At 51.8% G+C, this 13,051-nt stretch overlaps 1 protein-coding gene across 10 annotated transcripts in view; it reads left to right on the top strand.

Annotated features, from left to right (window-relative positions):
- Nucleotides 1-13,051, top strand: part of APBB2 (amyloid beta precursor protein binding family B member 2) — a 1,314,926-nt gene that overhangs the window by 420,819 nt on the left and 881,056 nt on the right. The gene's annotated exons all lie outside the window — the stretch shown is intronic.

The raw sequence follows: 13,051 nt of genomic DNA on the forward strand, positions 1-13,051 counted from the left end.
ATAACCCAGGATCTTTTTCCTGCCCTATCATGCCAGGGTGCGTCAGTATCCTAGTGCGCTTAGGTTGTTACCCAGTTCCTGCTTTACACGCCCACACTTCCTTTCCCCAGCCATCACCCTCAACTTGTCTATGCATTGCCTGCTCCAACAATCACTGAGGAGGCCTCCTCAGAATCAGAGTCCAAGTTCGACTCCGGCGTCGTGAGTTGCACCACCAGAGCTTCCCATGCCTGTGCAGTTTCGAGCGCCTTCTCATTATTCGCTCTCCTGGCTTGTTGAAACCTGACCATACTCTTGCTAGCCTCCCAGGCTGCAAATTCCACCTTCCATCGCTCCATGCTAAGGCCCAGTTTGGACTTCCATTTTCTCGTCCGTTCACGTTTGGCTAACAGCAACCCTAGATCAATAAATTTGCTTGTTACCTTAGTTCTCGCCGTGTGGGAGAACCAATGCAGTATACATGCACCCATTTCAGGTTCTATATGCTGATCTGTCACTCCACACAGGACCTCAACCACCTCTTCCCAGTACGTTCCCAGCTGCGGGCAACTCCACATCATGTGCTGAAAGTCCGATGCCCGCAGTTGACATCTAGGGCAAGATGCCGATTCCACATTAAAAAATGTATTTATCTGCGCTGGGGTTAAGTACGCCCTGTGTATGACATAAAAGTGGATAAGTTGGAATCTGGCATTTCGCGTGCCCCTCCATGCTCTTTCCACAATTTAGCCCACGTTGTTTCGGTTATATCTTTGCCCAGGTCCCCCTCCCATTTTCCTCACAGCTGAGTCAACGACTGAAGCCCCTCGACAGTTATTCGCCTAAATAGGCACGTTATTGCCTTCACCGTCCCCGCCGCCATTACTACATTTTGGCATGTCTGTGACGTTTGTGGGTCTGATAGACCTTCCCCCCAGTATTTCTGGATCGCAGAAACCAGAGCAGCATGCAGTCCCCCCTAGGCAAGCCATTCCTGTCTAGCAGTTTCTGATAAGGCAAGAGAGCTCCTTCCTCGTACAGGTCGCCCAGCATCTGCAACCCCAGTTCTTCCCATTCTGCCAATGCCGACCAGTCGCCTCCATGCGGGAAGGCCGTGCACATCCCGAAAGGTATCTCTGGTCCAAAAGGACGGGCGCCACCCCCCTACTCCTACTCCTATTCCAACATGCTCTCAGCACCTTCCCCTCAATGGACAACGAGACGGCACGCAGCCGCTAGCCCAGGATTATAAAAGACAGAACAGAACTTGACGTGGAAACCATCGGCCTTCTGGGCCATTCGGTCCTCTGAACTCCCTAGCAACTGCCTGTGTGAGCCATTGCAGCTGGGCAGCTAGGTAGTACAGTTCGAAGTCTGGAACTTCCCAACCCCCCTCCACTCTAGGTCTCATCATCATGGTCAGGGCCACCCGCCTCCTGCCACTCCCCCATAGAAACCCCCCCACCATAGTCTTGAGCATCTGGAACATCCGACCTGGTATACAGATTGGCAGTGTCCTGAAATAATATAGTAAACGTGGTAGTGCCACCATCTTCAGGAGCACTACCCGTCCTGCCACTGAGAGCGGTAGTGTACTCCAGAACGCCATGCTCCCTCTGATCCCTCGCACTGCTCAATGCACATTTCCCTCCAGCAGACCCGCCTGCTCATGGTAAATGTTTATACCCAAATACGACAGGCAGCGGGGCTCCCACCGTATTCCTCCCAATCCATCAGGAGTTTCCATTGCTCTGCACGCTGGGAACAAACTAGTTTTCTCCCAGTTCACGCACAGCCCTGATACCGCCCCAAACGCCCTCAACAGGAGCGTTGCCCCCATTATGTCCTCACCAGGGGCTGCCAGAAACATCAACAAGTCATCCGCGTACAGCGATATATAATAATTTCTCCCCGCATCTCAAGCCCAGCATAGTGCCTCTTCGACCTAGCTTGCGCTGCCAAGAGTTCTATCGCTAGTGCGAACAGCAGCGGTGACAGCGAGCAGCCCTGTTGAGTCCCTCGAACAACCGCGCAAGGCATCGATACCACCCCCCCACCTCCCCGTTCGCATCCGGGCTGTTTCCGAGTTATATAGTATGTGTGTCCACTTCACGAATCCCTCCCCAATCCCATTTTACGTACGCATAACCTAAAAGAGGAATGGCCATTCCAGACTATCAAATGCCTTCTCAATGTCCACCGAGAGAATCAAGGCGGACGACACCAGACCCTGGCAGTGTTCCAGAATTCGCAGCAGCCGTCTCACATTAATATAAGTATTACACTTAGGTATAAATCCCGACTGGTCCTGGTGAACCAATTGGGACATGTACAGGAGCAGGCGGGTCGCCAGTACCTTACTCAGAATTTTTGTAGTCTGTTGTTCGCATTGATAGCGAACGGTATGTCTTCATGTCTGTGGCTTCCCTTCCTGGCTTCAGTAGAGGGATGATAATGGCTTCTCTAGTAGTTTCCGGCAGCCTCCCAACCTTGAGCGTGTCCCGATAGATCATGCGCAAAAGTGGTACTAAGTAGTCTGCATACTTGACATAAAATTATATGGGAAGACTGTCTACCCCAGGTGTCGTGCTGCGGGCCATGTGCTTGATCACGCTCCTTATCTCCCCTTCTGTAATCTCACTCCCCAGCAAGTCTCCTTGCTCTCTCCTCAGGCGAGGCAGTGCCACCTCCCTCAGATACTCCCTGATGTCATCGGGACCCTGTGTCAGTTGGCTACTATATAGCTTAGTGCAGTACTCTACGAACAGTCTGTTGATCCCCGCTTGCGTGTTCACCATCTCCCCTGAGGGGGCTACCAGGCCCAATATTGGCTCTCCCCTGTGAGTCGGGTTGGCTAACCATGCCAGGAGTGCACTCGATTTGTCCCCCTCGGCGTGCATCTTTACACTATAACTCTTGTAATCGAAGGAGCGTAGCCTCTCCACCTGGATTGCCACTGCCTCCCTTGCCTCCGAGACCTCAGCCTGTAGTCCCGACTCTCCAGGTCAGTCTCTCTCTGCGGTCCGTAGTTTACCTTCCGCTTTCTCAAGGTCAGTCAAGATAGTTTTCGGTACTCCCGCCGTCTTGCTAATACATATACCCCTTGCTACAACCTTAAATGCATCCCATTCAGTCAGCACCGATGTCGCTGTCCCTTCGTTCTCCTCAAAATACTGTACAATGCCCTTTCCCAGCTCTTCACTAAAGACTGGATCTTCCAGTGCTTCCGGCCTGAGCTGCCAGGTCGGGATGGCTTCCCTCTCCCGACTCCAACACATCCGCACCAGCAGTGGGTTATGGTCCGATATCGTTCTCGCCAGGTATTCGCTCCCCGTCACCTTAGTCTGAATCTCAAGGGCGCTTAATATTGCGTCCAGTCTCACATGCAAATCATGTAGGTTAGAATAGTAAGAGTAGTTCCTTTCTTCTAGATGCTGGGCACGCCATGTGTCTATCAGACCCCAAGTGGTTTGCCATGCTCTTCTTGCCTTTGAAGTCCTATGCACTGGGGCTCCAGATAGTGGGGGTGGGACCTATCTCTCTCCACGTCTGTTATTGAGTTTAAGTCTCCCTCTAGTATTGACGCAACCATTAAATATGGCGCTAGGCTCCTAGATAGTTTCTCAAAGAAGGAAGTTTGATCTACATTGGGGGCATACACACTGCACAGAGTTACATCTATTTCATTAAGCAGCCCCATAACCCCTACAAATCTTCCCTCTGGGTCAGCCAGGTGCTGTCTTGGCTGAAAAGGAACACCCGCCCTGACCCATACCAGAGCGACCCTGGCAAACGCTGAGTAGGTTGTGTAAAATAACTGTCCCCTCCATCTCTTTTTCAAGTCTACCCCCTCAGTCCTGTTAAGGTGTGTTTCTTGAAGGAGTGCTATATGCACTCCTCGGCGTACCAGGAAGGCATGCACCTTATGCCGCCTTTGCATTGTGTGAAGCCCTCCCACATTCCAGGTAATACACTGCATATCACATAACATCCCCATTGTTCGAGCAGTCCCTCCTTCGCACTGCCCCCACATCAAAGAGCACACCAGTAGTAACAACCTCCCCGAATCGTCACCCAACCCATCCCCAATTCCCTACCCCCAGAACAGGCACAACAACATTAGAACCCATCCAAACCATTATGCAAACAACCCCCAAGCTCCTAAGGAGCTACACCCACACAACCTTACAGGAGGTAAGCCTGAAGCTTCCGGGAGTCGGGCCTCTAGTCGTCCTTCTTCCCGCGCTCGACCCCCTTAGTACTGAGGCCGTGCAACTGCGAGAGCCACTCCACGAATACTCCTCATCCCCCATTTACCCCTTAGCTCTGCACGGCCATTTTCCAGTCATCCAAATGCGCAGCCACCCCCCCCCCCCAGTGACCCCCCACCCACCCATCACTTTGTTCATGTCCAGCTAGAGTCCACTTTACCCATCAACGATCTCTTCTGCTGTCCCAACTGTCACATTGGGCAGTTTCAGGCTTTCGGCATCCGATTGTTCATCGTCCTCTCCCTGGGACCCCTTTTCCGATTCCGTTTCCGCCAGATGCGATTCTCCTCCTTCTTGCGAGGTATCCGTGACAGCCTGCAAAGCGGCCGTGCACTCCTGCTCCATTTGCGTCCCCATTAGTTTCTGGGTCGCAGGGTGGCGGTGCCGGTTCTGCTGCAATCTGCGTGATCAAGGTCTCAGTGTACCATCAGCCTCGCCCCTCCTCGCCTCCCTGGTTCGTGCTTTGTACAACTCCAGCCCGTCCCAGGCCTCCTCAGGACTGTCATGAAACGTCGCCTTGCCATCCACCGTTGTCTTCAGGCGTGCCAGAAACATCAACGAATATTGAATACCTTAATCTCGTAGTGCCCTTTTGACAGCAACAAAGGACACCCTGCGGCACTGGACCTCAAGAGTGCAGTCCGGGAACAATGTCACCTTACTGTTATCTACTGTGTACGGTCCAGCCACCCTGGCCTGGTTCAGTAGTAGGTCTCTATCCCTGTAGTGTAGCAGCCTGGCACCACTGGTCTCGGCGGTCTCCCAGGGGCCAATGGTTTGTCTGGTACTCTGTGGGCTCTCTCCATCGTGCAGAAGGATGTCCGTCCCGTTGGCGCGACGGTCCCCTTCAGCCATCCCTCCAGATATTCTACCATGTTGGAGTCTTCCACACCTTCCGGAAGTCCCACTACCCGAATGTTGTTCCTCCGATTACTTCCGTCTGCATCCTCCGCTCGCCTCTCCAGGGTCTGTAGCCTGTTTTGAAAGTCCGACATTTGCGCCGCCATTGATTTTTGAGCCGGCTCCAGGACCTTTATGGCTGCTTCCGTTTTCTTCACTCTGTCTGACAATTTTGCATGGTCCTCTCGGAGCAGCCCTAGTCCCTGCGTCAAATGTCCAATATATTTTTGTAAGGCTTCCCTAGTATCCATTATGGCTTGGAGTATTTGATTGACCTGTTGGAGCATTCCTTCCGGGTGTTGTTACGCTCCCTCTCGCACCTCCATGGCGGATGTGTCTTCCTCCTGTTCAACCGGTGCCCCCACTTGCTTTCCCCGTGGCTTCCCCATGGTCTCTCCGGCTTCTAGTATCGTCTGTCTGCCAGGCTCCTGCAACTCCGCGCCTCCTTCCTGCCTCTGTCTCCTGCGTGTTCACGCCTCAAGCTGTCCATTCTACTCCGCTCCAAGCATTCCACCAAGGACACACTCTCCATCCGGGAGGTCTTCTAAGCCTTGCCAGAGCGTACCACTCCGTGGGCCTGCCCTTCCAATTGGATCACTCCCCAGCAGGATGACAGGGGTGTGCACTTCTGTCCCAGGAGTATAGTCCCGGTCAGCCGGCTCAAACTCTGGCTTCCTTCCCGCCGTGCCCTTTGCCCTTGCAGCAAGGTCTCCCACTAGGCCTGCAGCCCAGCCTCCAATGAGTGCCAGATACATGGGCGCTCCTCTAGTCAGTTCCACCGCCTCGCGGCAATAGTGCCCCTATTGGTTTCCACCGGGGCACTCCACAGCAATCGCGGTCACCACTATCCTTAGCTCGGTGGGTGTTGGTGCTGTTCCCAGTGTGGTCAGCTACCAGGAGTCGTCCCAGGCTGAGGGGTTGGGTCTGAGGATGAGTACCTCCGTCTTGTCCGAGTTCAGCTTCAGACGGCTGCTCCTCATCCAGTCGGCGACGGCTTCATTCCCTCGTGGAGGTTGGTTTTGGCGGTGTGAGGGTCCTTGGTGAGGGAGAGGATGAGCTGGGTGTCGGCGTAGGAGATGATGTTGAGGTCGCGCTGGCGGGCCACTTGTGCGAGGGGGGCCATGTAGATGTTGAACAGCGTCGGGCTGAGGTACGAGCCCTGGGGGACGCCGCAGATAATGTCGGTGGCTTCGGATCGGAAGGGTGGGACGCTCTGGGTTCTGCAGGTGAGGAAGGACGTGGTCCAGTCAAGGGCCTTCTCTTAGATTCTGGCTTCTAGGAGGCGTGTCTTTAGAATGCAATGGCAGACCGGGTCGAAGGCGGCCGACAGGTCCAGGAGGATGAGGGCTGATGTTTCGCCGTTGCCTAGTTGGTGCCTGATGTCGTCTGTGGCGGCAATGAGGGCTGTCTCGGTGCTGTAGCTTCGTCTGAATCCAAACTGGGACGGTCCAAGATGTTGTTTTCTTCCAGGTGGCGGACCAGTTGCCTCTTGATGATTTTTTTTGATGACCTTTGACGGGAGCAGGGAGATGGGCCTGAAGTTCTTGAGGTTCTTGGGGTCCTCCTTGGGCTTCTTGAGGAGGGCGTTGATTTCGGCATGCTTCCAGCTTTCCAGGACTATTGCTGTTTCGAAGGAGATGTTGATGACCTTCTGTAGTTGGGGTGCGATGGCTGCATCTGGTTTGTTGAATACATGGTGTGGGCACGGGTCTGACTGAGATTCTGAGTGGATGGAGTTCATGACCTTGCGTGTCTCGTTGTCGTTGACGTTGGACCAGGAGGTCAGGCGGATGGAGCTGGTGGTGTTAGCAGGGGAGGTGGAGTCTGGCGTAGTCGGGCGGTTGTGGTGTTCAAGCTGTCGTGGATGTCAGCGATCTTGCGGTGGAAGAAGATGGCAGTGAGTCGCACAGTTCTTGTGAGGGCGGGATGTCGTTGGCGTTGATGCTGGGGTTGGAGAGTTCCTTTACGATGCTGAAGAGCTCTTTGCTGTCGTGTGCGTTGTCGTCCAAGCAGTCTTTGAAGGAGGATCTCTTGGCTAATCTGATGAGGTGGTGATGTCTGCGGATGGCATTCTTGTGGGCTGTGTGGTTGACAAGTGTGCGTTCGTGGAGCCATATTTTCATATTTTCTCCACTTTCCGGCATGCGCATTTGGTGGTCTGGAGCTCGTCGGTGAACCAGGTGGCTCTCTTGCTAGCGTGGTTGTTGGAGGGTTTCTTGAGCGGGGTGAGGGTGTTGGCGCAGTCGTCGATCCACTGTCTGAGGTTGCGGGCTGCAGCGTCTGGGTTGGTTGGGTTGGTGGGTGGTTTCTGGGCGAGGGTGGTGATCAGCCGGTCTTCGGTGACTTTCCTCCAGCAGCGGCGAGGCAGCTGTTGGGTGCGGTGGTGCGTGGTTGGTTTCTTGAAGGTGAAATTAATGCAGCGGTGGTCGGTCCAGTGGTGGTTGGTGGTGTGGTCGAAGGTGACGTGGGTGCTTGTGGAGAAGACGGGGTCCAGTTCGTGGCCGGCGGCGTGGTTGGGTACGGTGACGAGTTGTTTGAGGCCGAGGTTGGCTAGGTTGTCGATCAGGGTGGCGGAGTTGGCGTCGTTGTTGTTCACGAGGTGGAAGTTCAGGTCCCGAGGAGGATGTAGTCCGTGGAAGTGAGTGCGTGGGTGCTGGCGAGGTCGGCGATGGAGTAGTTGAACTGAGCCTGGGATCCGGGGGGTCTGTAGACGAGTGTTCCTCTGAGGGTGGTGTTGGGGGTCGGTGTGGATCTGGAAGTGCAGATGTTCGGCGGTGTGGAGGGTGTCGTCTGCGTGGGTGGCGACCTTGAGGGTAGACTTGTGGATGATGGCTATTCCTCCTCCGGTTCCGTTGGCGCGATCCCTGCAGGTGATCTTGTAGCCTTCCGGGATGTCTATGGCGATGTCGGGCGCCAAGGAGTCGTTCCACCAGGTTTCGGTCAGGAAGGCCACCTCTGGTGCGGAGGTGTCGAGCAGATCCCAGAGCTCGACGGCGTGTTTGCGTGCAGAGCGGGTGTTGAGGAGTATGCAGCAGAGGTGGTTGGGTCCAGTCCTTGGAGGTTTGGTGGTTCTGTCGCAGGTGAAGCTGCAGGAGTGGCAGGAGAAGGGTCCGTGGGTCCGTTTCGGGGTGGCCCGGAAGCAAGTGTGGTTTTGGCCGGCGCGGAGTGCGTGGAGGCTGCTGGCGTCGTAGTGGAGTTTGGTGTTGTGGTGTTCCCGGGGTCCAGGGGCTCTTGGCGTGGTCCAAGCGCGGACGGGCGCAGACTGGCTTGCCTTAGGCGCGGCCGCGCAGCTGGCACCATTAGAAGGTGAGCTGGGAGGGAGGAGCAGCTGGGAGGCAAGGGTAAAACAGCGCCCAGGAGGGCAGAGAGAAGAATGCTGGCACAAGCGCTGGGGGAGCTGCAGCGGTGGGGGGGAGCGACCTACCTGGCAAGGTAGGTCAAGGTGCCCTTTCAGGGGTAGAATGCGCTTTATAAATGCAATTACAACACCATACAATATTTGAACAAAGTCTGCTCTTGGCGTGCTCGTCTACTCTCTTTAACATTTTCATGGTAAAAAAAAAATCACATTTTACAAGGAGTCTTATTCATTCTTTGCAGCATTTAAACGAGGGATGGCCGGCATAGGTCCTTTGACTGCTAACCCATAACAGATTTTCAGCATTACCACTTAATATGTAAATTTGTTCTATTAAGGTTCGCTGTATGTAGATTTATTTTAGGTTGATATCTTGAAAATATGACATGGATCTAGTCCTCCTGGTTCTAACCTGGACACCATTAAGTGACCGTTTCACCATGGGTGCCACGTGTTTTAGAAAAAGATGCATGCCAGTCTATGGATTTTGCCTCGCTTATGGTTATACTCTTGAAGACTATGTTTTACTTATGCTGCAGCTTTAAATCTGTTGTATTTAATTTTTCCTGTGATTAGAAGTTTTAAATCCTTTTTAACTCTGGCCGAAAGCTTTAGCTGTTTATGGATATTTTGAATCCCTGCATAACATACATTAGTTTTTTTGGTTCTTATTTAATGTAAGGTATTTGTGTGCGCACCTCTTGTATCCTGTCCTGTGTGTGTGCTACTTTTTTTGCTGCGATTTAAGTCTAGCTTGTAGGTCAGACATGGCTGGAAGTAAAATGGCTGCCACAGACAGAATGAAGTAATCTCTTTGACATCCCACCTTCAGGCAGTGTGTTCAGTGTGCTTTTACTTTAGTCTACCAAGAATCTGTTTTCTCCAATTTCTGCCCCCATGGTGGTGTTCAGATATTTTTTACTGAAGCAACTGTTTTGCAGCCAATTTTTTGTAGTTTACTTATATTTATTCTAGGTTGCAAACACGTTTCCAGATCTGTAGGTGTTTGAGGGATGGGCAGATATGGAAAATATAAAGGTAAGAGAAGAGCAAGTATTTTGATGAACAAAGTGAAGATGAAAAGAGGCCAGGGGAGAGATGACAAACTGATATTCGAGCACAGCATATAAGATGATGATAGCTGGGTGGATCTTGTCAACTCCTCCGCAAGCTTGCGATTCAGAAATGGGGTCAGACAACAGGCGTTTTTCGCACTCGTGAGGAATTTTTTGGCACTACCACACCCACTCCCCTAGAACGCTTTTACTATAGTCGGCTGAAACAGGATGTTGGGACCCCCACCCAGTGCTTCCCACAGGAACCTCCTACACTTACTCCGCTGCATAATCTCCTTCAGACGGACACCTCCGCGCATGCCATTTCACTGGTCTACCGCAGCACCCAAAGACTGCATATATGGCCCCCCTTCACCTAGAACTCATTGGGAAAAAGACCTAGACTCCCCATTACTGACGACCAGTAGTCATTCTGCTGCCCGCAAACCGGAAAAGTATCTGCTAATATAGGTTGCGCACCATTCACTATTGTTACCTACACCGCCTCTACTATAACCCCGTGCGCATGATGCGCTTACACCTCCGTGACACCGACCGCTGCGTTCGCTGTGGGAGCGAAGGGGCTGACTTCAGACACCTGGCCTGGGACTGACCCCCCCCGCCCACCTTCCGAAGTTATTGGATGGAAGTATTGGATGCACTTGACCACATGACTGGACTGCATATCCATGCGGACCCTCAAATTCCACTACTTGGCTACACTGAAGCACTAACTGCTCGTTGCAGAAATACATCTCTGACACTTTTGCTTGCCAAGCGAAGGGTAGCTTGCAGATCTGGACGTGGAAGGGCGCCCAAATTTCCTTTTCAAATTTAAAATGTGGCTGAATGCCTAGTATATTGTCAAGAACAACTAACTACATAAGCTGAACTCCTCCTGCCTTCGGGATATCTGGGCCCCACTTGTTATGTTATAAGTTATAAACTGTTTTGTAACGCGCTCAATTACTACCGGAGTATCCTGGCGCGGTATACCGCTGGGGAACCCGTCCTGGCTTTCCCTGTGGGATGGTCCCTACTGGGAGTCCCCAAGGTGAAGCCAGGCATCCCCGGCGTTGATGGGGCCGTTGTGGAGATTAGGCAAGCTAATACCCAGAGTTGCCGAGTGGGACCCCTGGTTAGAGTAGGCACCGAGGCGAGAATTATCGAGTCCGCTGACCCTGGTCCACAACCCTGCCGCGTCGGGAATTGAACCCTGGTCCCGGGCCGACTCCTGCTTCCGGGTCTACCGCCTCTAACCAGTGAGCCACACCACTCCACCTTCACTCCACTTCAGACATATCTCCTGGAACAGGCAACATTGCTGACGCAGAACCTTCCACGACCGACTGACGCGGCCCAGAGGCGATAAGTATGTCACACCATTACACATCCCAATATGGTCCTTCAGATCGTACTTACAGTGGTCAAACTTATAAGAGTCGGTTCAAACATGATACACCGCTCAGAATGTTTCTTGTACTGTAGTGCTGGTCAACTTGCAATGTTTACGTATTAAGTGGAACTAGTTACTTGTGACTACTGTAATTTGTGCTGAAAAACCAAGAAAGAATAAGAAAAAAATTAAAAAATGATGATAGCTGACTGAACCATCAATCCTTTATTCACAGTATGCAATTTTACATGATGTTTCAGGTCATTTTCCTGGACCAGAAAATGTTCACTTATTGGCTACCTTCTTCTCTGTGGCCTGTGTACACCTGTATTGCCAATGGGCCATATTCTGGTTTTGACTCTAATGATTTAAATGGTATTCCCTGTACATATGGAGAACATCTCTATTTATCAGTTCAGTAACGTTTTATGAGAGTCTTGACCAGTAATAGGGTGTCATCTCTCTATATCACTACAGAGGACAGTCTGTTCTCTATTTGGCTGATTAGTGCTCTTGGTTGATCTGTGTGAGGAAAAGGGTGTATTATATGGGGTGGTCGTGCGACCTTACCGTGTAGGACACTTACTAACCCCTTTAACTCCAGTAGATTTCGTCTGTAAAACCTTCCGCTCAACCCTGGGTAGCTGTGGCACTGAGCAACAAGGCTTACAAAGAGGAACAAGTGTTATGCATTTAAACAACACCAAAACAATTGAAGAAGAAATTAACATGACACTCAAGAACTCTAACACCAATTTCTAATAGTAGATTGTAATTTTATAAGAATTTAGACACTAGAACGAAAAAGATCCAACTCAGGGTTCTGGAGATATAGATTTTACAAGCAATAATAAATCGGAGCAATTTCACTCACCCATGAACAAGCCTTGGCAAACAACAAATCTGACACTTGGAAATGTTTTCAAATAAAACTTAGGTAAGTATCAATGTGATCAGTTAGAAGTACTTGGTGCTACCAACTCTGTCAGGGAGCTACACAGGCGGGCCACCAAGGTCCTCAAGAACAGTTACCTTCACAGACGAGGCAGTGCTTCAGCAGTTCCAGGCAATTTATCCGCACTTCAATGGATTCCTGTGAAGTGGTCCTGATGCTAGGTGTGAAGGATGCTAAAGATGCTTTAAGGATGCTGTGGATAACCCTTAATATAATTTATTTTGCTTATGATTTGTTGACTGCCCTAAAACATTTGTTCCCAGCATATCACAGTATTATACAAGCTTAGCATAAATACCCATGTTGCTGGAATGAGGTTTGAAAGTATTTTTGGACGACTGTCACGTACCACAATGTAACAATGCATGGTGCTTGTTTGTATGTTGTTTATACCATACCCACTAAAATGTAAGAAATGAAAAAGATGCTGTAGATGCAATGCGCTCAACAGGGGTGTCTTCCTGCAGGGATTCCTCTGCTTACAAAGATGGTGAGGGGGGTCCTGGTTGGACAGTCTATGTCCCGCAGAGTCATCTCCAGTCTTGCCGAAGTCCCGTCGTCACTAAAATGCCAGCCACCTGTTGTCGCGGTCACAGGCCAATCCTTCCTGGGTTGATGACTCCCTTTGAGGGTCCCAGAAACTCTCCGACCGCACTCTCTGGCTCTGCAAACTCAGGTGCAACTCCGTGTGTCGGGTCTTGGTCCTCGGTGCAGCACAGCAGCAGTGGTAGCAGATTGAAGACTTGGGCTACCAACTTGCCCCAGCTGGCTTCTTCTGCTGTTGTGTCCCTGTACTGCCAACAGGAGGCCAGTCAGCTGGCCTTGGAGTTCTCTTGGCTTGACTGAGCTCTGCAGAGAGCTTCTTTTGGAGCAGGACACAGCAGGCACAGTTCCTCTCTTCGCTAGCCACTAGGTGCAGCAGGTGCTGTCCTCGTCGGTGGGGCCCCTCTTTGCCGGTGCAGCAGGGCAGCCCTTCTACAGTCCTTCTTCCAAGTCAGTTGAGATCTGAGGTCTTGGTGCCAGGGGTGCCCTCTGTGCTCAGATGGTGCCCTCACTGCAGGTTTTGGTGGTAGCCAATGGGCTACCAGGTTCCCTCCTCTAGTGATCACTTCCTGTGGAGTGTGGCATCTGGCTATG

Source organism: Lissotriton helveticus, chromosome 2_2, assembly GCF_964261635.1.
Source record: "Lissotriton helveticus chromosome 2_2, aLisHel1.1, whole genome shotgun sequence".
NCBI classification, from domain to species: Eukaryota; Metazoa; Chordata; class Amphibia; order Caudata; family Salamandridae; genus Lissotriton; species Lissotriton helveticus.